The sequence below is a fragment of the Pleurodeles waltl genome, chromosome 11, assembly GCF_031143425.1.
Source record: "Pleurodeles waltl isolate 20211129_DDA chromosome 11, aPleWal1.hap1.20221129, whole genome shotgun sequence".
NCBI classification, from domain to species: domain Eukaryota; kingdom Metazoa; phylum Chordata; class Amphibia; order Caudata; family Salamandridae; genus Pleurodeles; species Pleurodeles waltl.
In genome coordinates, this window is record NC_090450.1 from 950,466,378 (window position 1) to 950,492,098 (window position 25,721).

General features: G+C 44.3%; 1 long non-coding RNA gene across 1 annotated transcript in view; it reads left to right on the forward strand.

The window, feature by feature from the left end:
• LOC138266395 (uncharacterized) overlaps positions 1 to 20,036 on the forward strand; it is a 109,860-nt gene extending 89,824 nt beyond the window's left edge. Inside the window, exon 3 of the long non-coding RNA XR_011199499.1 lies at positions 19,879 to 20,036. This is a non-coding gene — a long non-coding RNA (uncharacterized lncRNA). The remainder of the gene's footprint in view (positions 1 to 19,878) is intronic.
• The last annotated feature ends 5,685 nt before the right edge of the window (positions 20,037 to 25,721 follow it).

The window sequence follows — 25,721 nt, forward strand, 5'->3', positions numbered from 1 at the left end:
TCTCTCTCTTCGATGAGCATCTCTATCTGGCTGTTCTGTATCCTTCAAACACGCCCCTCTTCATGTGACACCTCCTCGGAAATGCCTCTTTCCCTCGGTCTTTATCACTGTTAAACCCTTCTGCTCATGTTTAGTTATTTTGCTCATAATTTTTCTTTTAAACTCTTGGTGCCCTCTTTTCATTGATAATTATTTTTTCAGTGATAATAATAATATTATATTGCAATTAAAGATGAAAATTCTTTCTGAAGAAGAGGCTCAATTATTTAAAGGTAATTTGGACTCTTTTATCAAAGATTCTGTTCAAAAGGCTGTGTCAAATTCCATGACTGATTTTTTTTTTTCCAAGACATTGGAGGCTTCTATGAGGAAATGTTTGGCCAAGGATACCTCTATTACTGGTCCTAAACAGGCTAAAAAAATGGATGGCAGATAATTCAGTTTCACCTAAAGACTCTCCTTTGCTGCAATCTTTTTCTGAGCTTGGCACTTCGGTTAAACAACAGTTTCCTATTGAGATAACACAGTTAGGTGACACAGATGATGACATGGGTGATTCTGATAAGGATTATCCAGGCATAACGATCTGGTCAAGGCCTGAGGAGAAGAGGCGTAAAACATCTCTTATTGAATTGGTAGAGTCCACAAAGACCAATATTAATAATTCTGACACAATTTTGGATTTTTCAGGTCAACCGATGTTTGATCCTATGCTTATCCGTCACCCAAACTCTACTGAGTGGTCTCCCTGTGAGCATGTAGCCATATATGTTACGAATAAATTGAGACAACCTCTTGATAAATTGTCACGCAGCAGACTACGTTCTGAGTGTCCTAGACCTGCTTTTCCTAATAACGTTACTGCCACTCCATCTATAGATTCTAATATGCTTTTGTTCTTTACCAAATTTGGAAAGGATCCCAAGAAGGGATTAGATAGAGCCTGGACCAATTGTCAAGAGAGATTATTAGACCTTTCTGGTCCTCTAACAAGAATTCTGGACTTAGCTGAAGAGGCTAGGATTGAGGGCAGCAAAGGTGATCTAGTATTTTTTCTAGCTGGGCGTAAAGAGCAATATGCCTCTTAGGAAATGCCAATTCAGCCATGGCACAAGAGACGCCAAAGTTTACTCCTGGAGATCGATCCTAAGTTGAGTAATTTGGCTACAAAGGAAACAGGCCAGGAAGCTAATGGTTTACTTTTTGGAGATTCTTTCATTAAAGACCTTAGCAAGTATGTAGCCACATTTGCTTCCATTGATAAAGCTCAGACATCTTTGCAGAAGATCTTCAACAGCTGGGTTTTTGGCAGGGCCGGCAAAGGCAGGAGCTGCTTTGCCAGCCGCTATATCTCAAGAGGCGTGGTCAACCAGACCAGAGGCTCCTATGGATCCCAATAGGACTATAAACCACAGTTCTACCAACAGAGGAACAGATCCTTCAGACACCGAGGTTATAGAGCCAGAGGCTCTCAGAACTCAGGTAAGCGTTAAGTGTTCTGGCCTGTTTTTTGCTGGGTGGTTGAACAAGTTTTTCTTTCAGCCTGGGAGAAGATAACATCAGATGCGTGGGTTCTACAAACAGTAACCGGTTATTGTATAGAACTCTATGCAACCCCAGTTCAAGAATCTCTTCCACAGATTCTCTCATTTTCCTGCAAGTCATAAATCTCAGGTCATTTAACAATTACACAGTGTATCACCACTTCAAGATGGAGACTATTCTTCATCTCAGGGATTCCTTGTTAGAAAAAGACTGGATGTTACACCTGAATCTCCAGGACGCATATCTTTCAAACCCGATCCGTCATTCTTTCAGAAAGTTTCTTCAATTTCAGTGGGAAGACACCTTTTATTGGATCAAAAGCCTTCCCTTTGAACTGTCTTAAGCTCCTTGGTGTTTTACCAAGGTAATGAAACCAGTCATTACTTATATGAGGACACAAGGAGTCAGACTATTGGCCTATCTAGACGACTTTCTCTTACTACACCAAGACAAGCTTGTTTTGATCAATCATTTCTCATATTTATCCCTTCTTCAAAATGTGGGTTTTATAATCAACAAAGAAAAGTCTGAATTCAATCTTTCATGTCAGATAGAGTTTCTGGGATTCATAATAGATTCAGACAATTTGATTCTCCAACTTCTGAAAGAAAAAGTTTCTTACATAAAGAAAGAGATTCTACAGGTTTTGAAACCATCAACGCTAGATCTCAGGACCTTAGCTCACATTATGGGTCTTCTGGCTTCCTCTATTCAGGCTATTTTCCCAGGCCCTCTCCATTATCAAGCTCTTCAACGGTTAAAAATCCAACATCTTTGAAAGGGTCTAGGTATGGAGACTTCATCGTGCTAGATCGAGACTCTCGAGTAGAACTACTTTGGTGGCTAGATCTTCTAGACGCATGGAACGGGAAAGCAATTTTCTCTACAGCACCAGTTCTTGTCTTAGGATCCGATGCAAGTCAGACTGGTTGGGGAGCAAGATGTGGTCGGTTCTTGACTGGCGGCGTATGGTCAAAAGAGGAGTTATCATTGCATATAAACTGTTTAGAGATTCTTGCAGGTTCCTTTGCGATCCAAACTTTTGCCAAGGACAGAGTAAGTTTCTCCATGCTCCTTCGAATGGACAACTTATCAGTAGTTCATTACATAAACCATCTAGGAGGCACAAAATCCAAGCCTCAGGCCGAACTGGCCAAAAGTCTGTGGGAGTTTTGTCTTCAAAGGCAGATATCTCTTCAAGCGGAATATCTTCCGGGAAACATGAACATAATAGCCGATTGGTGCTCCAGGTATCTTCGAGACTCCAGCGATTTGGCATCTTCATCCTTCAATCTTCAAAAACCTTTCTTCCAAATTCGGTCCTTTTTCAGTGGACCTTTTTGCTTCATGTCTAAACACCCAACCTCCTGTTTTTTACAGTTGGAGACCAGATCCACAAGCTTTAGCTATGGATGCCTTTCTTCAGGACTGGTCCAACCAGGTAGGTTATGCATTCCCTCTCTTTATCATGATCTCCCGAGTGCTGGCACAGATTCGATGCCAAGGAGCGATAGTTCTATTGATCATTCCCTTTTGGCAAGGTCAGCCTTGGTTCCCTTCTGCTCTGGAGTTATCAATACACTACCTGCTTCTTCTACCTCAATTCCCTTCACTACTGTGGAACCCCCCGGGGGTATCTCACAATCTGATCATTAATCAATCCCTATGGTTGTTGGCATGGATGGTTTCGGTTCATCCAACAGGCCTGGGCTCCTGGTACATCAAAGGCATACAGATTAGCCTGGAGAGTATGGGATAGTTGGTGCATGGACAGGGGTGCTAATACTTTTTCAGCAGATGTAACTTTGATTGTTAACTTTCTAGCCTCTCTGGCCTCCCAAGGGAGCGCTTATAGAACAGTTAATACATACAGATTGGCTATTTCAGCTAAACACAACAGGGTGAATGGCAAACCCATCAGCGAACATCCATTGATTTGTCGTTTTTTAAAGGGAGTAAGATTTTCTAAACCTCCTATACCAAAGTATAATTCCATGTAGGATGTAAACATTATGTTACAATATTTCATTGATCAACCTGTTAATTCTGGCCTATCATTAAATTTCTTTCTGCGAACCTCACTGAACTTTTATGTTCAGTTTCTTTAAAATGTATTTCAGACGTTAAAGCTTTAGACGTTTCTTCAGTGCAGTATACTTCTTTAGGTGTTTTCTTTCAGGTTTGTAGAAGAACTAAAGCAAATTTAATGTCTGTGTTCTATCCTTATTTTCCAGATCACCCAAAATTGTGTGTTGGAAGTTGTTTGAGAGAATATATTTCAAAAACGAAAGATCTGAGAAAGCCATCGGAACCTCAACTCCTTATCTCTTTTAGAAATCCCCATAACCCTGTTTCTTCCACTACTTTAACCCGTTGGGTCAAATGGATCATGAATTTGACAGGCATTAATATCTGAGTTTTTCGCAGCCCATTCTACCAGAGGTGCAATGGCATCTAAAGCCTTTTGGGCTGAATTGAGTCTGGATGACATTCTCAAATCTGCTGATTGGTCAAATGTTTCAACTTTTACAACATTTTAGTGTAAATCTGTTTCTCATTTTGCCAGTTCCATAGTTTCTATGCTTTAAACTAGCATAATAGGAGCCTTGTAATAAAATGGAGATTTTCTTAGCTTTTAGTGGAAGAAAGTCGTTATTATATTAAACATACGGAGGCGAGTATTATCCCACCGCATTTTTTTCTTCTTAACCCTCCCTATATTTTGCTTAATGTACACCCGTTGCATCGAACCAGACGCCATAGGAAGGAGGTTCAAGCTCTGTGCATTCAGCATTCCTGTCTTTTATTTCTCTGATCTCCACCGGCATACAGATGAAGTATCACAAAGCTGGTTTCAATGACCTGGACCTCAGCCTTAGGACTCTACAAGTTATAGACTGTCTTAAGGACCATTTTTGCTATTCTATTTCCTTGTTCTATTGTTATGATCATTGTTCCTTTGTTTTGAGTTTATCTGCTCAAGCAAGAAAAGAGTGCTTGTTGCTCCCAGTCAAGTCATTTATAGTACTACCTTCATGTGATTGGTTGTTTTGTATTCTTTTATGACATCTTTTTGTAGTTCTCCAGCCTGGAATGCTGGGAGTTGTAGTTATGCCTTTGCTGCTATCTAAATAAATGCAAGAGAAGATAGCATAATACTCGCCTCCGTGTCTTTAATAAAGTCAAGACTTTCTTTCACTAAAAGCTAAGAAAATCTCCATTTGTGATCGGACTCCGACCTTACAGATCTGGCGGCTGCACTTTGTCCAGTTAGACTCTACGGAAGTTAGCGCTCTAGTTCTTCTTCATGTTCCTTCAAAGCAGGGCGGCGTTATTAGTGTTGAAAGGGCAAACTGCCTGCACACAATGCTTATTGTCTGTCATGCTGTGTAGCAATGCTGAAAACTACGATATGAGCAATGATACATGAAAGAAATCAGGCAATTATATTCTTTTTCTAATTATTGCAGCTGGGTACAAAATTGTATATATTAAAATGGAAAAAGGTATAAATTGTCCCTTTTATGAGCTTTCTTCATGCCATTTCTAAAAAAAGAAGGAACAAATACCTGCATATCGCAATGCAATCTTGTTTCTGTTACTCCCGGGTGTCAGAGTTGACATGAGACTTCCATGGAATGCGGATGCGGAAGGTAAAGGATGTCAAAGGAGCCTATTATAATGGTGATGGGGCTAAAATAGGTTGTAGAAACAGTACCAGTTTAGCGGACAGCGTAGGTCTTTTTGCTATCGAAGAGGAAGTACACACGTTGGAGCACAGATACTGTTTGAGGTCAGATTCGGGCCAGTGGTTGCCAGTAACGATGGCTCATCATGTACTGCATACTTCAAGATTGATAACTGTATTACAGTGCAGTATGATTGATGCAATTTTATTGGTCGAATCACTTGTCTAATGTTGAATGATAATATTGGTGGTAGTTCCAAAGGACTATCCAATCAGTTTATTTCAGAAAATTCTAGGACTAAAATGATGGTCTCACTCTGGGAACTTGAAACTTGAAGAGTTCAAATTGAACTTAACATATTCAATAATTTTCCTCTGAAGTAGAATGCCATATTCTCACAACACTGTTGTTCTATGGAATGGCTGTCATATTCATTTACATTGGCAATATTTTATTACTACAAGCAAAATGAGAATTGCACAACCAACTACCAGCAAAATAGCTGGAAATCTGACAGACAGACTTGAAAAGAGTGAACTGAAGAACAAAGGAATCCATCCAAAAATACATTTAAAATCAGTCAATAATCAAGACCTAATATGTTTAAAAACTTGAGTTTTACTCATTGTGTTTGATGAATGAAAGATGATGTGCGGTAAGCCATCCAAATGGATTGGAAATCACATCTGCAGAAGGCTGTAGATTTCAGATACAGACTGGGCTGTTTGCGAAGCTAAGGTTACTGCTGCAGAGGTTAGACACCTCTTTCTGGGCTAGTGTCACAACAAGCTTGTTCAGATTATTTGTCATGCCTATTTCTGGCTCCGAAACACTTTCAAACAATTTCCTTGGAGGAGGATAAAATCTAATACCACTCCATTGTACTGTTTTTTGTACAGTTAACAAGAAGGTGAACTCAGGATCGTCCCACAACAGCTCTCTCTCCCTTGGCCTTATGGAATAAGAACCATTCCCTAGGAGTGTATGATAAGAAGGAATAAATGGAGCAGGTGTGTAGGGAAGTGCCATATTTCTAGCATAGCTACCCCCACTTTTTGCCTGATGTTAGTGTGTTTAGAAGTTCACTGTGATCCTGCTAATCAGGACCCCAGTGTCTGTGCTCTCTCCTCTAAATTTGATTGCTGGCAAAAGTTTTACACACACAGATGGCATACTGGTGCACCTCTGTAAGTCTCTAGTATATGTACTTAGGCACCCAGGTCATTACTACACAGGGGTCCCCCATGGGCTGCAGTATGTATTATGCCACCCATGGAGGCCCATGCAAACTGTGTCTGCAAGTCTGCCATTGCAGCCTGCGTGAAATGATGCATCCACTCTTTTTACCACAGATACAAGGCTTGCCTTTTATCCTGGTTACTGCACTTAGACACTGTATGGCAACCTTCTGGTAGGCCCTTTAGCCTAAGGGCAGGGTGCATGTCCCTAAGTGTGAGGGTATCCCTGCATGAGCAGGGTACTTCTACAGATCTCAAGCTCCATTTCCTGGACTCTCTAAGTGCGTGGAAGCCACCTTAAGGTATGTAGTGGACACTGGTCAACATGGGTAGTCCAACTACATAACGGCTTCTCCGAACCTAGGCATGTTTGTTATCAAACATATTGGAATCATGCAACTAGACCAATTCCAGTGCTAGGTGCATGATACCATGTACCCTGGGGGTTCCTTAGTTGATCACCCAGTTCTGCATGTACAGCCTTACGGGGGTCTAGCTTCCAGCCCACACTGCTTCTGACTCCAGACACTGTTCTGCTCTCCTGCTGGTGAGCCTGGCTCAGGCCAGAGAGGCAGGACAAAGGATTTCCTGCAAGGGAGAGTGTGACTACCTCCCCCTGTGTATTAGGTGTATAAGGGCTGGGGTGGCCTCTGAGCTCCACCAGACTGCTTTGAAGGGCACATTTGGTGCCGTCCTTGCATAATATGGTTTGCACCAGTTCAGAAACTCCCGATTCACGCTCTGGTATGAAACTGCACAAAGGTCAGGGGAGTGACCACCCCCCTGTCTAGCTCTTTCCCTAAGTAGGTGCACAGAGCTCTGCTTGGTGGCCACTTGATTCTGCTATCTTGGAAACAAGATGGGCAGATGCCCCTGGGAGCATCTGACTGATTAGGCCAGGTAGATAACGTACCTCATCCCCTCTGATAGGTGGGTCACTTCAGAGAGTGACCAACCCCCTTTTAGGGTTACTTAAGGGCTCCCCCGTGGGTGGGTCCTCAGATTCGTTGAGCAAGGTTCACCAAGGAACTCTCTGCAAGACATCTTCTGCTCCTGGCCTCTGGAACCGCTGCTGTTCTACTTTGGAACTGGTGGGAAGGCTCCCATTGCAACATTGTTTCTCTGGATCCTGCAAGAATTCTGCAACATCCACGGCTGTGCATCCTCCTGGGTTACAAGGACTCTGTTTCTACCTGGGAACACGAAGGAATCTCCCTTGGAGTGAAGGAGACACTCCCTTGCATATGCAGGCACCTCAAGACAACGTCGACTGGCTGGTAGGGTCTGACAACAAAAGGCTCTGCTTCACAGGTGGTGAGTCTGTGGCTTCTTCTCGGTCCTGCTTGATTTTCTGACCAACCTGGAAGACTGTGGACCCCTGCCACTGGACTGGAACCCCATGTGCACCGCGGCTGTTGCATGTGCCAAGGTTTATTCACTCTTCCTCCAGGAGATCTTCAGGCTCTAAGAAGCCCCGGCCTTCAGCACTCTGTAAATCAAAGATCAGCCCCTGTCCTGCAGCCCCTGCGACTTCTGTTTTGTTGTGCTGCTAAGGCCTGTGTCCATCACCTGTGGGTCACTCATGGGGGCTCCAACAACTTCTGCTGGCCTTCCTGTGTGCTGAGGTCCCAGCCCGGACTCCGTCTCCGGGGTAGTCTCCTGGACCTTGCTAGTCCCCAAAACTCTGCAAATACTTCTTCAGCTTCTGTTTGCATTTGCCAGTGCTTGTTGGTGACCTGGCTGGTCACAGACCCTCCTGAAATCTGGCGACTGTCGAGGGACAGCTCATAAGTGACTCCTGGGATCTTCTGCAGCTTCTGGACCCCTCAGCTGGACTTTTTCCTGCACGGACTTGCAGGAATGTCACTTAGGAGGCAGGGCATTGCCACCTGCACCACCTGGGCACCTGTGAGAAAGTAGCCTCTTTCTAGCCTTGTTACCCCCACTTTAGGCCTGTTTGTGAGTGTATGTCAGGGTGTTTTCACTGTCTCACTGGGATCCTGCCAGCCAGGGACCAGTGCTCATAGTGAAAACCCTATGTTTTCAGTATGTTTGTTATGTGTCACTGGGACCCTGCTAGTCAGGACCCCAGTGCTCATAAGTTTGTGACCTATAGGTATGTGTTCCCTGTGTGATGCCTAACTGTCTCACTGAGGCTCTGCTAACCAGAACCTCAGTGGTTATGCTCTCTCTTTACAAATTGTCACTAACAGGCTAGTGACCAATTTACCAATTTACATTGGCTTACTGGACCACCCTTATAATTCCCTAGTATATGGTACTGAGGTACCCAGGGTATTGGGGTTCCAGGAGATCCCTATGGGCTGCAGCATTTCTTTTGCCACCCATAGGGAGCTCTGACAATTCTTACACAGGCCTGCCACTGCAGCCTGAGTGAAATAACGTCCACATTATTTCACAGCCATTTTACACTGCACTTAAGTAACTTATAAGTCACCTATATGTCTAACCTTTACCTGGTAAAGGTTAGGTGCAAAGTTACTTAGTGTGAGGGCACCCTGGCACTAGCCAAGGTGCCCCCACATTGTTCAGGGCCAATTCCCCGGACTTTGTGAGTGCGGGGACACCATTACACGCGTGCACTACATATAGGTCACTACCTATATGTAGCTTCACAATGGTAACTCCGAATATGGCCATGTAACAGGTTTATGATCATGGAATTGCCCCCTCTATACCATCCTGGCATAGTTGGCACAATCCCATGATCCCAGTGGTCTGTAGCACAGACCCTGGTACTGCCAAACTGCCCTTCCTGGGGTTTCACTGCAGCTGCTGCTGCTGCCAACCCCTCAGACAGGCATCTGGCCTCCTGGGGTCCAGCCAGGCCTGACCCAGGATGGCAGAACAAAGAACTTCCTCTGAGAGAGGGTGTTACACCCTCTCCCTTTGGAAAATGGTGTGAAGGCAGGGGAGGAGTAGCCTCCCCCAGCCTCTGGAAATGCTTTCTTGGGCACAGATGTGCCCAATTCTGCATAAGCCAGTCTACACCGGTTCAGGGGACCCCTTAGCCCTGCTCTGGTGCGAAACTGGACAAAGGAAAGGGGAGTGACCACTCCCCTGACCTGCACCTCCCCTGGGAGGTGTCCAGAGCTCCTCCAGTGTGCTCCAGACCTCTGCCATCTTGGAAACAGAGGTGCTGCTGGCACACTGGACTGCTCTGAGTGGCCAGTGCCACCAGGTGACGTCAGAGACTCCTTCTGATAGGCTCCTTCAGGTGTTGCTAGCCTATCCTCTCTCCTAGGTAGCCAAACCCTCTTTTCTGGCTATTTAGGGTCTCTGTCTCTGGGGAAACTTTAGATAACGAATGCAAGAGCTCATCCGAGTTCCTCTGCATCTCTCTCTTCACCTTCTGCCAAGGAATCGACTGCTGACCGCGCTGGAAGCCTGCAAAACTGCAACATAGTAGCTAAGACGACTACTGCAACTCTGTAACGCTGATCCTGCCGCCTTCTCGACTGTTTTCCTGGTGGTGCATGCTGTGGGGGTAGTCTGCCTCCTCTCTGCACTAGAAGCTCCAAAGAAAATCTGCTGTGGGTCGACGGAATCTTCCCCCTGCAACCGCAGTCACCAAAAAGCTGCATTACCGGTCCCTTGGGTCTCCTCTCAGCACGACGAGCGAGGTCCCTCGAATCCAGCAACTCTGTCCAAGTGACCCCCACAGTCCAGTGACTCTTCAGTCCAAGTATGGTGGAGGTAAGTCCTTGCCTCACCTCGCTAGACTGCATTGCTGGGAACCGTGACTTTTGCAGCTACTCCGGCCTCCGTGCACTTCCGGCGGAAATCCTTTGTGCACAGTCCAGCCTGGGTCCACGGGACTCTAACCTGCATTGCACGACTTTCTAAGTTGGTCTCCGGCGACGTGGGACTCCTTTGTGTAACTTCGGGTGAGCACCGTTTCACGCATCCTCGTAGTGCCTGTTTCTGGCACTTCTCCGGGTGCTACCTGCTGCTGAGAGGGCTCCTTGTCTTGCTCGACGTCCCCTCTACCTCCTGGTCCAATTTGCGACCTCCTGGTCCCTCCTGGGCCACAGCAGCATCCAAAAACGCTAACCGCACGATTTGCAGCTAGCAAGGCTTGTTGGCGTTCCTTCGGCAGGAAAACACTTCTGCACGACTCTCCACGGCAAGAGGGATCCGCCCACCAAAGGGGAAGTCTCTAGCCCTTTTCGTTCCTGCAGAAACCTCAGCTTCTTCTGTCCAGTAGAAGCTTCTTTGCACCCACAGCTGGCATTTCCTGGGCATATGCCCATCTCCGACTTGCTTGTGACTTTTGGACTTGGTCCCCTTGTTCCACAGGTACCCTAGATTGGAAAGCCATCGTTGTTGCATTGTTGGTTTGTGTCTTTCCTGCATTATTCCTCTAACACGACTTCTTTGTCCTTAGGGGAACTTTAGTGCACTTTGCACTCACTTTTCAGGGTCTTGGGGAGGGTTATTTTTCTAACTCTCACTATTTTCTAATAGTCCCAGCGACCCTCTACAAGGTCACATAGGTTTGGGGTCCATTCGTGGTTCGCATTCCACTTTTGGAGTATATGGTTTGTGTTGCCCCTATCCCTATGTGTCCCCATTGCATCCTATTGTAACTATACATTGTTTGCACTGTTTTCTAAGACTATACTGCATATTTTTGCTATTGTGTATATATATCTTGTGTATATTTCCTATCCTCTCACTGAGGGTACACTCTGAGATACTTTGGCATATTGTCATAAAAATAAAGTACCTTTATTTTTAGTATAACTGTGTATTGTGTTTTCTTATGATATTGTGCATATGACACTAAGTGGTACTGTAGGAGCTTCACTCGTCTCCTAGTTCAGCCTAAGCTGCTCTGCTAAGCTACCATTATCTATCAGCCTATGCTGCTAGACACCCTATACACTAATAAGGGATAACTGGGCCTGGTGCAAGGTGTAAGTACCCCTTGGTACTCACTACAAGCCAGTCCAGCCTTCTACATTGGTTGTGCAGCGGTGGGATAAGTGCTTTGAGACTACTTACCACTCTTGTCATTGTACTTTTCATAAGAGAAAAATATACAAAACAAGTTCAGTGTATATACACATAGCCAAAAAGTTTTGCATTTCCTCTCTTCACTCTTTTCTAAGTGCTGAAAAGTACTTCTAAACTTTCTAAAAAGTTCTAAAAAGTTTTAAAAGTTTTTTTTCTGTCTTTCTAAAAAGTTCTGAAAACTTTTTTCTCTTTTTCTATCACTTTAACTCTCTCTAAAAAATGTCTGGCACAGGCCAAAATGTTGATCTGTCCAAACTTGCATATGATCACCTTAGCTGGAATGGAGCAAGGAGTCTCTGCATAGAGAGAGGTTTGAGTGTAGGGAAGAATCCTTCCTTGGAACTGTTACTTAACATGCTTAGAGAACAAGATAAGGCTAAAAGTGCCCCATCTGTTGAAAAAGTAGCTAATGGTTCCCAATCTGATCCAGGGACTCCCCCAGGAAAAGATTCAGGAAAGAAACTTCCTAGCCTGCCCATTACTAGACAGTCTAGCATAGTTGGTAATGATGAAGAGCCACACCATACAAATAGTGTTGTCTCACATCATAGCAAAAGCATTTATTCTCACCACAGTGGTACTGATGTTTCTGTTAGCCAAGCTGTTAGGGTGCCCTCTGTAAGGGACAGGTCTCCTTCTGTTCATTCCCATCATACCTCTGTATCTAGGAATGTCCCTCCCACCAACCCTGATGACAGATTGTTAGAGAGGGAACTCAATAAGTTGAGGGTGGAACAAACCAGACTGAAGCTTAAAAAGCAACAGCTGGATTTGGATAGACAGTCTTTAGAATTAGAGAAGGAAAGACAGAAGTTGGGTTTAGAAACCCATGGTGGCAGCAGCAGTATTCCCCATAGTCATCCTGCAAAAGAGCATGATTCCAGGAATCTGCACAAGATAGTTCCCCCTTATAAGGAGGGGGGTGACATTAACAAGTGGTTTGCTGCACTTGAGAGGGCCTGTGTTGTACAGGATGTCCCTCAAAGGCAGTGGGCTGCTATCCTATGGCTATCATTTAGTGGAAAAGGTAGGGATAGGCTCTTTACTGTGAAAGAAAGTGATGCCAATAATTTTACAGTTCTTAAGAATGCACTCCTGGATGGTTATGGCTTAACCACTGAACAATACAGGATAAAGTTCAGAGAGACCAAAAAGGAGTCTTCACAAGACTGGGTTGATTTCATTGACCATTCAGTGAAGGCCTTGGAGGGGTGGTTACATGGCAGTAAAGTTACTGATTATGACAGCCTGTATAACTTGATCCTGAGAGAGCATATTCTTAATAATTGTGTGTCTGATTTGTTGCACCAGTACTTGGTGGACTCTGATCTGACCTCTCCCCAAGAATTGGGAAAGAAGGCAGACAAATGGGTCAGAACAAGGGTGAACAGAAAAGTTCATACAGGGGGTGGCAAAGAGAACAACAAGAAGAAAGATGGTGAAAAATCTCAAGATAAGCATGGGGATAAGGGTAAAACCAAAGATCCCACTTCACATCTTAAACACTCTTCAGGGGGTGGGGATAAAACAAATTCTTCCTCTTCTTCTCAAGCTACACAATTTAAAAAGCCTTGGTGCTTTGTGTGTAAAAACAGAGGCCATAGGCCAGGGGATAAGTCCTGTCCAGGTAAACCCCCTGAGCCTACCACCACTAATACATCAAGCTCTAGTGCCCCTAGCAGTAGTGGTACTAGTGGTGGGACTGCTGGCAACAGTCAAGTTAAGGGTGTAGTTCGGTTCACTTATGGGTCCATAGTAGAAACTGGGGTAGTCAGTCCCAAGACAGTTTCTGTCACACCTAGTGGCATTGGCCTTGCCACACTGGCTGCTTGTCCCCTTACAATGGATAAGTACAGGCAGACAGTTTCAATAAATGGTGTTGATGCCTTGGCCTACAGGGACACAGGTGCCAGTATCACTTTGGTGACTGAAAACCTAGTGCACCCTGATCAACACATCATTGGACAACAGTATAAGATTATTGATGTCCATAACTCCACTAAGTTTCTTCCCTTAGCTATAATTCAGTTTAGTTGGGTTGGAGTTACTGGCCCTAAGCAGGTGGTGGTATCACCTAGCTTACCTGTAGACTGTCTCTTAGGTAATGACCTAGAGGCCTCAGGTTGGGCTGATGTAGAGTTTTATGACCATGCATCCATGCTGGGCATCCCAGAGGAATTGTTCCCTCTCATTTCTACTGAAATGAAAAAGCAAAGGAGAGAAGGCCTGAAAACTCAGGATCACTCTCCAACAACAGGTAAAAGGGGTATCACAGTATCCCCTAACCACCCTACCATTCAGGATACCATTCCTGTGGTGGGAGAAACCTCTCCTGGGGTGGCACCTGTTCCAAGGGAATCATCAGTTGGCAAAACTGTACTCCCTGAGGTAGAAGTACCTCTCTGTGGGATAACTAACATTGGTGAGAAAAAGAGCACCATTTTAGTTAACATGGAGCATCCCTCCAACCCTCCCAGAGAAACTTTAGTGCAGAAAACCTGCACTGCCTCAGACACTTAGGACAGCATCCCTGCCCTAGTGTGGAGCTCAGAGGACAGCATCCCTGCCCTGCTCCAACTCAAGAGAAACAGCATCCCTGTTCTCTCTTCCAGCCATATGGACAAAGTTTTTGCCCAGCTATGGCTTTATTGAGACAGCATCCCTGTCTGGATAGGTTCAGTGGACCATTCCCACTGCTCAAAACTAAAACTTACTGATAGAAACTCTAAAAATACATCTTCACATTGTTGCTTAGCTAAAAAACTTCAAACAGGGTGGTTTACATCCCCACAAGGAAGTAACCATATAGTGGATGATAAAGGGAGTAACCAGTCTATTGCAGAGCTACTCTCTACTTATCACCACTTAGACAATAAAGTCTCAACTGGCCAAGGTTAGCCTTATTGTCCTTCGTTTGGGGGGGGGTGGGGGGTTGTGTGAGAAAGTAGCCTCTTTCTAGCCTTATTACCCCCACTTTAGGCCTGTTTGTGAGTGTATGTCAGGGTGTTTTCACTGTCTCACTGGGATCCTGCCAGCCAGGGCCCAGTGCTCATAGTGAAAACCCTATGTTTTCAGTATGTTTGTTATGTGTCACTGGGACCCTGCTAGTCAGGACCCCAGTGATCATAAGTTTGTGACCTATAGGTATGTGTTCCCTGTGTGATGCCTAACTGTCTCACTGAGGCTCTGCTAACCAGAACCTCAGTGGTTATGCTCTCTCTTTACAAATTGTCACTAACAGGCTAGTGACCAATTTACCAATTTACATTGGCTTATTGGAACACCCTTATAATTCCCTAGTATATGGTACTGAGGTACCCAGGGTATTGGGGTTCCAGGAGATCCCTATGGGCTGCAGCATTTCTTTTGCCACCCATAGGGAGCTCTGACAATTCTTACACAGGCCTGCCACTGCAGCCTGAGTGAAATAACGTCCACGTTATTTCACAGCCATTTTACACTGCACTTAAGTAACTTATAAGTCACCTATATGTCTAACCTTTACCTGGTAAAGGTTAGGTGCAAAGTTACTTAGTGTGAGGGCACCCTGGCACTAGCCAAGGTGCCCCCACATTGTTCAGGGCCAATTCCCCGGACTTTGTGAGTGCGGGGACACCATTATACGCGTGCACTACATATAGGTCACTACCTATATGTAGCTTCACAATGGTAACACCGAATATGGCCATGTAACATGTCTATGATCATGGAATTGTCCCCTCTATACCATCCTGGCATAGTTGGCACAATCCCATGATCCCAGTGGTCTGTAGCACAGACCCTGGTACTGCCAAACTGCCCTTCCTGGGGTTTCACTGCAGTTGCTGCTGCTGCCAACCCCTCAGACAGGCATCTGCCCTCCTGGGGTCCAGCCAGGCCTGGCCCAGGATGGCAGAACAAAGAACTTCCTCTGAGAGAGGGTGTTACACCCTCTCCCTTTGGAAAATGGTGTGAAGGCAGGGGAGGAGTAGCCTTCCCCAGCCTCTGGAAATGCTTTCTTGGGCACAGATGTGCCCAATTCTGCATAAGCCAGTCTACACCGGTTCAGGGGACCCCTTAGCCCTGCTCTGGCGCGAAACTGGACAAAGGAAAGGGGAGTGACCACTCCCCTGACCTGCACCTCCCCTGGGAGGTGTCCAGAGCTCCTCCAGTGTGCTCCAGACCTCTGCCATCTTGGAAACAGAGGTGCTGCTAGCACACTGGACTGCTCTGAGTGGCCAGTGCCACCAGGTGACGTCAGAGACTCCTTCTGATAGGCTCCTTCAGGTGTTGCTAGCCTATCCTCTCTCCTAGGTAGCCAAACCCTCTTTTCTGGCTATTTAGAGTCTCTGTCTCTGGGGAAACTTTAGATAACGAATGCAAGAGCTCATCTGAGTTCCTCTGCATCTCTCTCTTCACCTTCTGCCAAGGAATCGACTGCTGACCGCGCTGGAAGCCTGCAAAACTGCAACATAGTAGCTAAGACGACTACTGCAACTCTGTAACGCTGATCCTGCCGCCTTCTCGACTGTTTTCCTGGTGGTGCATGCTGTGGGGGTAGTCTGCCTCCTCTCTGCACTAGAAGCTCCGAAGAAAATCTCCCGTGGGTCGATGGAATCTTCCCCCTGCAACCGCAGGCACCAAAAAGCTGCATTACCGGTCCCTTGGGTCTCCTCTCAGCACGACGAGCGAGGTCCCTCGAATCCAGCAACTCTGTCCAAGTGACCCCCACAGTCCAGTGACTCTTCAGCCCAAGTTTGGTGGAGGTAAGTCCTTGCCTCACCTCGCTAGACTGCATTGCTGGGAACCGCGACTTTTGCAGCTACTCCGGCCTCCGTTTACTTCCGGCGGAAATCCTTTCTGCACAGTCCAGCCTGGGTCCACAGCACTCTAACCTGCATTGCACGACTTTCTAAGTTGGTCTCCGGTGACGTGGGACTCCTTTGTGTAACTTCGGGTGAGCACCGTTTCATGCATCCTCGTAGTGCCTGTTTCTGGCACTTTTCCGGGTGCTACCTGCTGCTGAGAGGGCTCCTTGTCTTGCTCGACGTCCCCTCTACCTCCTGGTCCAATTTGCGACCTCCTGGGCCACAGCAGCATCCAAAAACGCTAACCGCACGATTTGCAGCTAGCAAGGCTTGTTGGCGTTCTTTCGGCGGGAAAACACTTCTGCACAACTCTCCACGGCGAGAGGGATCCGTCCACTAAAGGGGAAGTCTCTAGCCCTTTTCGTTCCTGCAGAAACCTCAGCTTCTTCTGTCCAGTAGAAGCTTCTTTGCACCCACAGCTGGCATTTCCTGGGCATATGCCCATCTCCGACTTGCTTGTGACTTTTGGACTTGGTCCCCTTGTTCCACAGGTACCCTAGATTGGAAATCCATCGTTGTTGCATTGTTGGTTTGTGTCTTTCCTGCATTATTTCTCTAACAAGACTTCTTTGTCCTTAGGGGAACTTTAGTGCACTTTGCACTCACTTTTCAGGGTCTTGGGGAGGGTTATTTTTCTAACTCTCACTATTTTCTAATAGTCCCAGCGACCCTCTACAAGGTCACATAGGTTTGGGGTCCATTCGTGGTTCGCATTCCACTTTTGGAGTATATGGTTTGTGTTGCCCCTATCCCTGTGTCCCCATTGCATCCTATTGTAACTATACATTGTTTGCACTGTTTTCTAAGACTATACTGCATATTTTTGCTATTGTGTATATATATCTTGTGTATATTTCCTATCCTCTCACTGAGGGTACACTCTGAGATACTTTGGCATATTGTCATAAAAATAAAGTACCTTTATTTTTAGTATAACTGTGTATTGTGTTTTCTTATGATATTGTGCATATGACACTAAGTGGTACTGTAGGAGCTTCACTCGTCTCCTAGTTCAGCCTAAGCTGCTCTGCTAAGCTACCATTATCGATCAGCCTATGCTGCCAGACACCCTATACACTAATAAGGGATAACTGGGCCTGGTGCAAGGTGCAAGTACCCCTTGGTACTCACTACAAGCCAGTCCAGCCTCCTACAGCACCTCCAAGGGTGCTGGACTCTGTCTCCTTCCTTTTCATGTCCTCCACATCTGGAATCTGTCCCGGGTTCCACCGACCTCGCCCACTGGTCGTGACAGCAGCTGGACAATCTGAGGCTTCCACTGACTTCAGAGAGAGTCCCTTCTCCCCTCTGCATCTGGGTCCCCTGGTGTCTGGTCCCCTGGTGTAGGTACCCCTGTCTTTTGGGTAACCTCGGGTGGGGGCAAACCTCTTGTCTGTTGGTTTCCTCAGGGTCCACTAGGAAGGGTCCTGAATCACACAAACTCGAACCACTACTCTCTGTGTTAGTCTATGGGACGACTGGGTACCTTCCACTTGGTCACTGAGGACACTTGCTGTACTTACCTCTGGTGTTTTCATCTACTCCTGGCCCCAAGCTAACTACCACACTGACCTTGGCTGGGCTCCCTGTTTCGCATTCCACTTTCTCAGTATATGGTTTGGCACTACCATAGGGCCCTGTATATTTTATGCTATTTCTGCAGGTTATTTTGTGTATACTGTATATTGTGTGTAGATATCTCTAAAAGGAGATATGGAGATATACCAATGCTACTCTAGTAGTAGTGCTGAAATAAGGTAGCCATTATTTTTGCAACACTTGTGTGGTTCTTTCTTGTGAGTGAGTCACTGTCTGATTACTGTGGTATTGCAAGTGCCTTACATACCTCCTGGATAAACTTCAGCTGCTTGCCTCAGCTACCCCTAGAGAGCTTTTGCTATCTCAGCACCTATTCATTATCACTTAGGATTGCCTGGACTCAGTATAGGGTGCCACACCATAGGTGTACACCATAAACTGAGCCAGCCTCCTACAAGTTGTTGCGAACAAAACATGGTATCAAACTATAGAGTGACAGAATTCTATACAAGTGACTTTCCTAGCAAACAGGTGCATTCAGATGGCCTTATGGATGCTGGCTTGTCTTTTGCCCATCAATCGAATTGAAATAAAAACTTCCATTCATAAATACGGAAGCATTGTGTAATTTTTCATATCACCCTAAGGGTGGGTGTTTTAGACAATCAGCTAAGTTAAAAGCAGTAACTGGCAAAGAGATCACTCAATGTAAGAGCCACAAAACGTGTGTTTCATCTGCCCAGAAAATAGGGTTCTTTCTATTTCCTCAATACTTAAGAGGTAATCTAATGCTTCTTTTTAAGTCATTGTTCTCTGTGTTGAGGTCAGATTGTAAAGGTCAAACACTGCACTCTCATTTATGAGCTACCATGGCATTTTATTGTCTTTCATGGTTTGTAATCCCCAATTTAATTGTGTTCTAGCTCGCATCTATGGCTGTCCTTTTCACACAAGACTTGAGTCTTCTTTCAGAAAATTGAAGACTGGGGAAATTATATTTAAAATTGTGTCCACTTGATTTGATAGTGTCTGGAATCCATTATCTATGACTTAAACGTGGTCTGCATTATCTGTCTGTCAGTCTCCCTAATTAGTTTTTTGAATCCTGCTCCCCCAACTATACTGGTGAGAATAGCCATAGGTCCTCCCTTTCTCCTCCCAAAGCATCGTCGGAACCTTCAAAAAAAACAAAGGAAGGCCATTAAAGCAGAGGAGCAGCTGAATTCGGAAAAAATGCCGCAAACAGTGAGAACGGACTTCATTTTAGGTGAAGGGGTGGAGTAATGAAACAGAAAAGGTAGGCAGAAAAGGAAGATGGCACGCAGCAGAATCCAGGAAGCTACTCCGAGGGGAAGGACGCCGAAGGAGCACTCCCGGATAGCACTGAGAGAGGAGAGGGACCTGTTGTTGGAAGAATGCGTATTACATCACCAGAGTGTTGGGAGAGAGGCCCAGAGTAGTCAAACCACTGAGGACCCCCTGGAAAACTGGTGCAAGGACTCATGAGAGTTGTTGCAGTGCGATGAGTGACCTGGGAAGGGGAAGCTCATGAAAGCATGTGGGGTTTGTGGTTTTAATCTAGATAAAGTCTTTTTGTGTTATGCTCATGGTATGTTACAATAATCTCACTGTTTTCTTTACTTTTGTGTATGCTGCCATTGCCTCAACCCACTAAACAATTGTGCAGTATCGAGGAAGTTTAAGTCCCTCGGTTGGGGCCATATATCCATATCCTGCCACACTGTATCTATAAAAAGGGGGAGTATAAAAAGGGGCACCATCTTTGGCTGACCCTGTGACCACCAGGAAACCCATTTATATTTCAGGTTTTTATTAAAGTACAAGTTAGGGTGTGAGACCTTCCTGGCATAGGGGAAAGGACACCAATTCATTAGGATATCATGGATGCTTTGGTGAAGGAAGAGACATATTGCTCTGTGAGCCTTGAATACTTACCACTTCCTTTCCTGTTTTCTTGAGGGCACTGGTGGCGCCAACCTCCTAGGACCTGTTGAAAAAGAAGAAGGATTGTTTTACCGCCTACCACCTGACCTGGAGGACAACAACCACCCAGCCACACAAGACACCCTGTGGAATACCAATCCATACTCTGTTTTTTTTATATATCTTACCAATAAAAGTCAAAATACATAAATCAGACAAGCCTCCAAAGCTGTATTTTTGCCTGTCCCTCCTACATTGACGTTTGTTTTGCTGCATATGCCTGATCTTCTTTAATAATGGCATATTTTAAAGTGGACACAACTCATTTATTTTTTTACTCGATGTGTACCAAGATGGAAATAATTGAAATTCATGTCCTTAAAATTGTGGACAAGAGTTCCTTTGCACATTTGAAGCTGAAATGTGCTAGCTATCTGTGGCACAATTTACCAACACAATGTGTGGTCACTGCCATGGGAAAATATGTGGGTTTTTTTAGGATATGGTCTGTTTGCTAAGGGACAAGCAACTTTAGGGGAAAAATACCTGATCATGCACACATCTGTGTCTGTTGGGCCTAAGGCAATTCTATTTGAATCAAATGCAGTCAAATTATATGTCCCATAAATTACATGTATTTGTCACAATAAACTACGGCAGTGGTATCTTTTGAAAATGGTACTTGGTGCAAAGTTGGAGACATAGCAGGATCCTCAGCCCCTGGAATGAGGCATAGGGCTTCAGTGCAGCTGTACTCTTCTTGAGTTAGCTCTTGCAGTGTTGGGTGAGGATGTGCTGACCTACACTGGAGGCTCCATGGTGTTTGCCGGGGTCCGCTGAACAGAATTGCCACATAATGCTTTTTGATGTCATTTATTGACAACTTCCTATTTTTTGTTGAGCCCGGTATTGGTGGCAACGTTACTGCTCAAGTGCCTTCTAACCCAAGAACTGGAACTGGGGGTCTGTAAGATGGCCTTTAAACTTGTTTGACCTTTTTTTTTTTTTTTGCACTAGTTCTCCCAGTTTGGGGAACCACCCATCAGCAGCTTTAAGAATATTATATTTACCTATGACAGTCAGGGAGCTTTACATTAGAAAATTTAGTTCTAGTTTCTTGAAAGTTAAGTGAAGCAAAGGATCAGGTGTTTTGGACTCTACCACCTTACAAATGCATCAATATCAGGCACATACATTGGTATTCTGAAAAAGCATCTTGTATGGGGTGTGGTCATCTAATACTCCTCTAGGCAAGTTATTTAAAGCTCTCTGAACCCCATACAGATTATGCTGCGAGCTCAATCCTTCATCCAGTACTCTAGTGGACAAGGTGTGTCTAAGCATACCATTGGCATATTCTACAATGCTGTTCAATTCTGGGCAGAACAGGTGTGAATATAGCAGTCTTACTCTGCCAGGGGACATAGCATCCATTAAATTCTAGATGGAAAATGCAGTGCCATTGTCTGAATAAAAGGTATGAACTTTTCCCATTGCCACTAGAGACTGCAAGTCTTTTATGACCACTCAAGCAGGGGCACCTCTTTTGTGCCTAAAACCAAAGGAATCTAGAGCATGAATCACAGCAACCATTATATATTTATCTCTGTCAACAGAATGGTCTGATGTGATAGAGAAAAATTATTCTAAAAGGCCTGGCAGAGACAGTATGGGGAGTATGTGCTTGTTGTGCAACAGCTGAGTGTTTTATCTGGTGGCAAATAGTACCTGTTGCACATATTGTTTGCAAACTTTGGTGAATATGGCCACCAGTGCTGTAGCATTGATAAAGAAGCACTACTTCAGCAGGAGCAGATTTTATTTCCTCATGAGCTGCCGCCATTAGATTTGACCTAGGTTGTGTTCTAGGATGCTGTCTATCCTCTACTCCATATATAAGTACCATAGGAAAGTTATCTTTAGTCAGTGTGAGGTAGTATTTAGGAGGAAACCCATCCAGAGGTTTTTGGAATTTCAGCATTGCCTGTATTGCTACCAACGTACCTGCATCAATCTTTGATTGAGATTGGCATACAACAGCTACAGTAGAGGTTTGCATCACTGTCTTTGCAGCCAAGTCTGCTACATTATTACGTTTAGCATGAATTCCTTTACTTTTGTAGGTCATGGTATGCTTTACTTTAACCAAATAAATCTTATTCTGAAGGATAACTACCTTTCCCCAAACTTGCTTACTTTTTATTTACATCCTTTGTGAAGCCTTATCTGTTTAAGGGTGAGCATGACAAACTGATAATATATCCTTGGAAGACTTCTGAATCTGACACAATAAATAGAGAAACTGACAGCTCAGCTTTCTGTAGGGCAAGCAACAAGCATGTATTTCTGGAAATTTCTTGCACTGCAGGACAAGCCACTTGTATTTATGCTTAGTACCAACTGAAGGCTATGGAGAATTGTCTATATAGAACACACTTTTATACTCGCGTATATCTAAAACATTCAGAGTTTGTGGTATGTTTTGTGTGCATTGTAAAATTTGTGTGTGCAGATTTGAGAATCTTGTTAAATTTTTGTGTTAGTAGCATTTAAAGAAGCAGCCCACTGCACCCAACGCAGGTGTAGAGTGTGAACATTAGGAATACTTGCTTTTATTGCTGTTTCTATTGTAGATACAGGAGAAACAATGATGATTTGTTTTCCCTGTGCAGCAGGGCACTCTGACAATATGGATGTCTCCACTGCAGTGAGAATTTTCTCGGTGGGAGTGAAACACTCTTCAGCAGAGGAGTACAGTTCTGATCTATATGCCATGGAGTTGTCTATACTACACTGTAAACTACGGATCTGTAGTCTGAGGTGCTAGGAACAACTTTACTTACTATACTTGTTTTAGTATTGTGAGTGTTTACATATTTAGCCTCTAACATATCCACTTGCAGTCCATGTAAGATAGCTGTGCGTGTTTTTGTCTAAGGTTTCACAGAAAAAGTGTGAGTTATTAAATTGTACAAGGGCTTCACCCACTCGGCATAATGTGGCAAGTAAACTCTACTGAAGTACAAGAACTGCATCAGGGTTTGTAACTTCCTCAATGTATTTGGAGTTTGTAAACTGGAACACCTCTGTAGGACTTCTTGTGCCAAGCCTTTAGCCTCCCTGTATAGCTCATATCCAGGAAAAATCACATTTAAATATGCAAATTAAGATGTCTTAAAGTTGATTTCACTCATGTATCAGGCTTGCAAAATCACTATTTAGTCCACCCTCATCAGGTGTTCAGTCAAGTGCATATATCATCAACATATGGTAGCACTTCAGAATCTTCTTATATGATGATTCTTGCTGCAGAAAGCCCAGGGCTATTTCATACTCCATATGCAATCTTGGATATGCAGAATGAAAACCACCAAATGGAAAAAATATTAGATACTGAGATTCAGGTACCATATTGTAGCTAAAGAAACATTGGACATGTCTAAAGTTATCCTATATTTTTTCTCACTAGGTTTGTCATTAATCCAGTACTGTTAGCATTTTGCATAGCATGTGCGTGCACATGAAAGTTATCTATCCTATTCTGCAGGACTTATCAGGTTTCAATACCAGAAAAAGAGGGGTGTTCAATGCGGAAATGCCAGGCACTCTTACATCTTAATATTGTAGCTGATTTAAAATAGCTTTCATAGTTACCTTAGCCTCTGGTTTCAAAGGATATTGAGCCTGCATTTGGGGCTCACTCATTTATGGAATTGCCAGTGTAATAGATCCTTTTTGCCACCTAGTTTCGTTTCTATACAGTGCAGAAGTCTGCTTTAGAGCTCACTCCCATGCATATTTTTCTTGAGTTCTTCAGGTACTTAGGAGGAAAATACCTGTATTATAACCTCCTCACTTCAAGGTGTATCCCCAATGAAAACCAGAGGCCAGTCAACTTCTGCAAGAATTGTATCATAAGCATCCAAAATATGTGGCCAGAATATATATTTTTTTAAAGTATGGTATGTCCCACTTAATTTGTAGTCCTACATTATGAACCCTGTCTGGAGGGTCTATATTTCCAGCCATTGTCTAAACGTGGATATATTCTTTAGTTGGAGTCATCATCAGATGCTACTTGAAAGTTTGGCAAACTGTTGCCCACTTCAACAGCACTGTCTATAACTTGTGTCCTTTCCATGCACAGTGATGTCATCAATGATGCAATTTCAGATGTCATGAGTGATGTTATATGTTATCAGTGATGTCCTAGAACATGTCATGAGTGATGTAATATGTGAAGTAATAAGCAGTGCATGACAAGGGCGTGAGTTACAGTGACTTCAATTAACTATAACTGGCGAATTTCAGTTATTTCCTTAGTTTAAAATGTTACATTTAAACTGACATTTTTGCCTAACTATAACGCCACTTTAACCTTTGATTTTCTCAGTCAATTATTAGGGTTTATTTAGAATAATGTATTTTACTAGCATACATAACTATGCCAAACCTCGTCCAAGCGTGGGGTTGGCCACAGCAGGGCAAACCCTAGCACACCTGGTGGGCTGCCAAGCCTTGTAATCAAAGCTTTTGGCTGTATCTCCAACCCCTCACAGACGTGCCCTTGCCCTGCATCCCACGCTTGATGAGCAGTCAAGCCCACCTCAAGTAGATTTACTAACTTTGCTAAAGATTCACTACGGAAAAAATATAAATATAAAAAATATCATCATCTTTCTCCAAAACATTTTAGCCTAATATGTACTTCACTTATTCAGACAATACAATGTTTAATAATAGTTATTATTATAAAAATATTTAATAAAGTTGAAGATCATAGAGCTTCAGCTAGGAGCACTTTTAAATAAATATAGTAAATTCTCCAGAGGTCATGGACTTAGATATTTTTTTTTTACTGATGTTTCTAGTGGCCTGCTTCACTCCTGGCAGCCCCTGCAATATGAAGAAATGCTTGGTGGCTTCCCTGCTGCTTGTAGAGGCACCACCAGCATAACAATATTAGTTATTATAATGTGCTAGGGCATTATGGGTACTCCTTCATAGGAGCAGTGGATAATAAATGAGAACCCCAGGCCCTGGGGCCTCTAGTGGTGCCCCAATACACAACCACGGTACCCACAAACCACTCAATTGGGGGCTTCAGGGTTAGCCCCACGGCCCCCACAGCCCTAGCCGGCTCTGCAGTCAGCACATAGAGCCAGCACCTTTCTTGTGCTCCCACTGGACAGAAGAAGTATTTTATTTTTTTTACTTTTGCCACCTGGTGGGAGAAAAGTGGAGTTCCCCAGGTCACTGTAAAGTATCTTGCCATCTTCCCCTATCTTTGACAATTTGACAATTCCGGCCAAGGAAATAGGGTCCTCAGGTGCCATTAGTGGCCTGGGGGAAGGGGACCGCATGCTCCACTCCTCTCTTTCATGTATTTGTCCCTGTGAAAAAGGTCCCTGGTGCAATTTTGAGGCACAAATGTTAAAAAAAGCTTTTTGGCCCAGGCAGGATCCCTGGGGGACCCCAGTACCAGGCCTAAGGGGTCAGGGTATTCCTACCCTGCCCTCTTTCCTTCATTTTTAACTTTATTTTTGGGATTCAGCTGTATTTAAGTCCCAAAATGGCTGCCAACACTTCCTGGCTTAAGTGTCAGTGGCCAAGCAGATATGAGCATGGGACTGGCGGATCTGCAGATGATCAGAGTCACTGAGGCACAGATGTAGCAAAGGGTTTTTCCCATTCTGTGTCAATGGGAAAATGTGTTCGTACATATGGCCCCAAATATCTATATTTCTTTTTCCTTTAATAACTGCAAAACTACTGAATGGATTTACACCAAATCACAAAAAGGTCTCTTTCTGGACCAAGAGCTACCTTTCTGCCAAATTTGGTGTAATTCCATCCAGCGGTTCGGGGATAGTCATGTC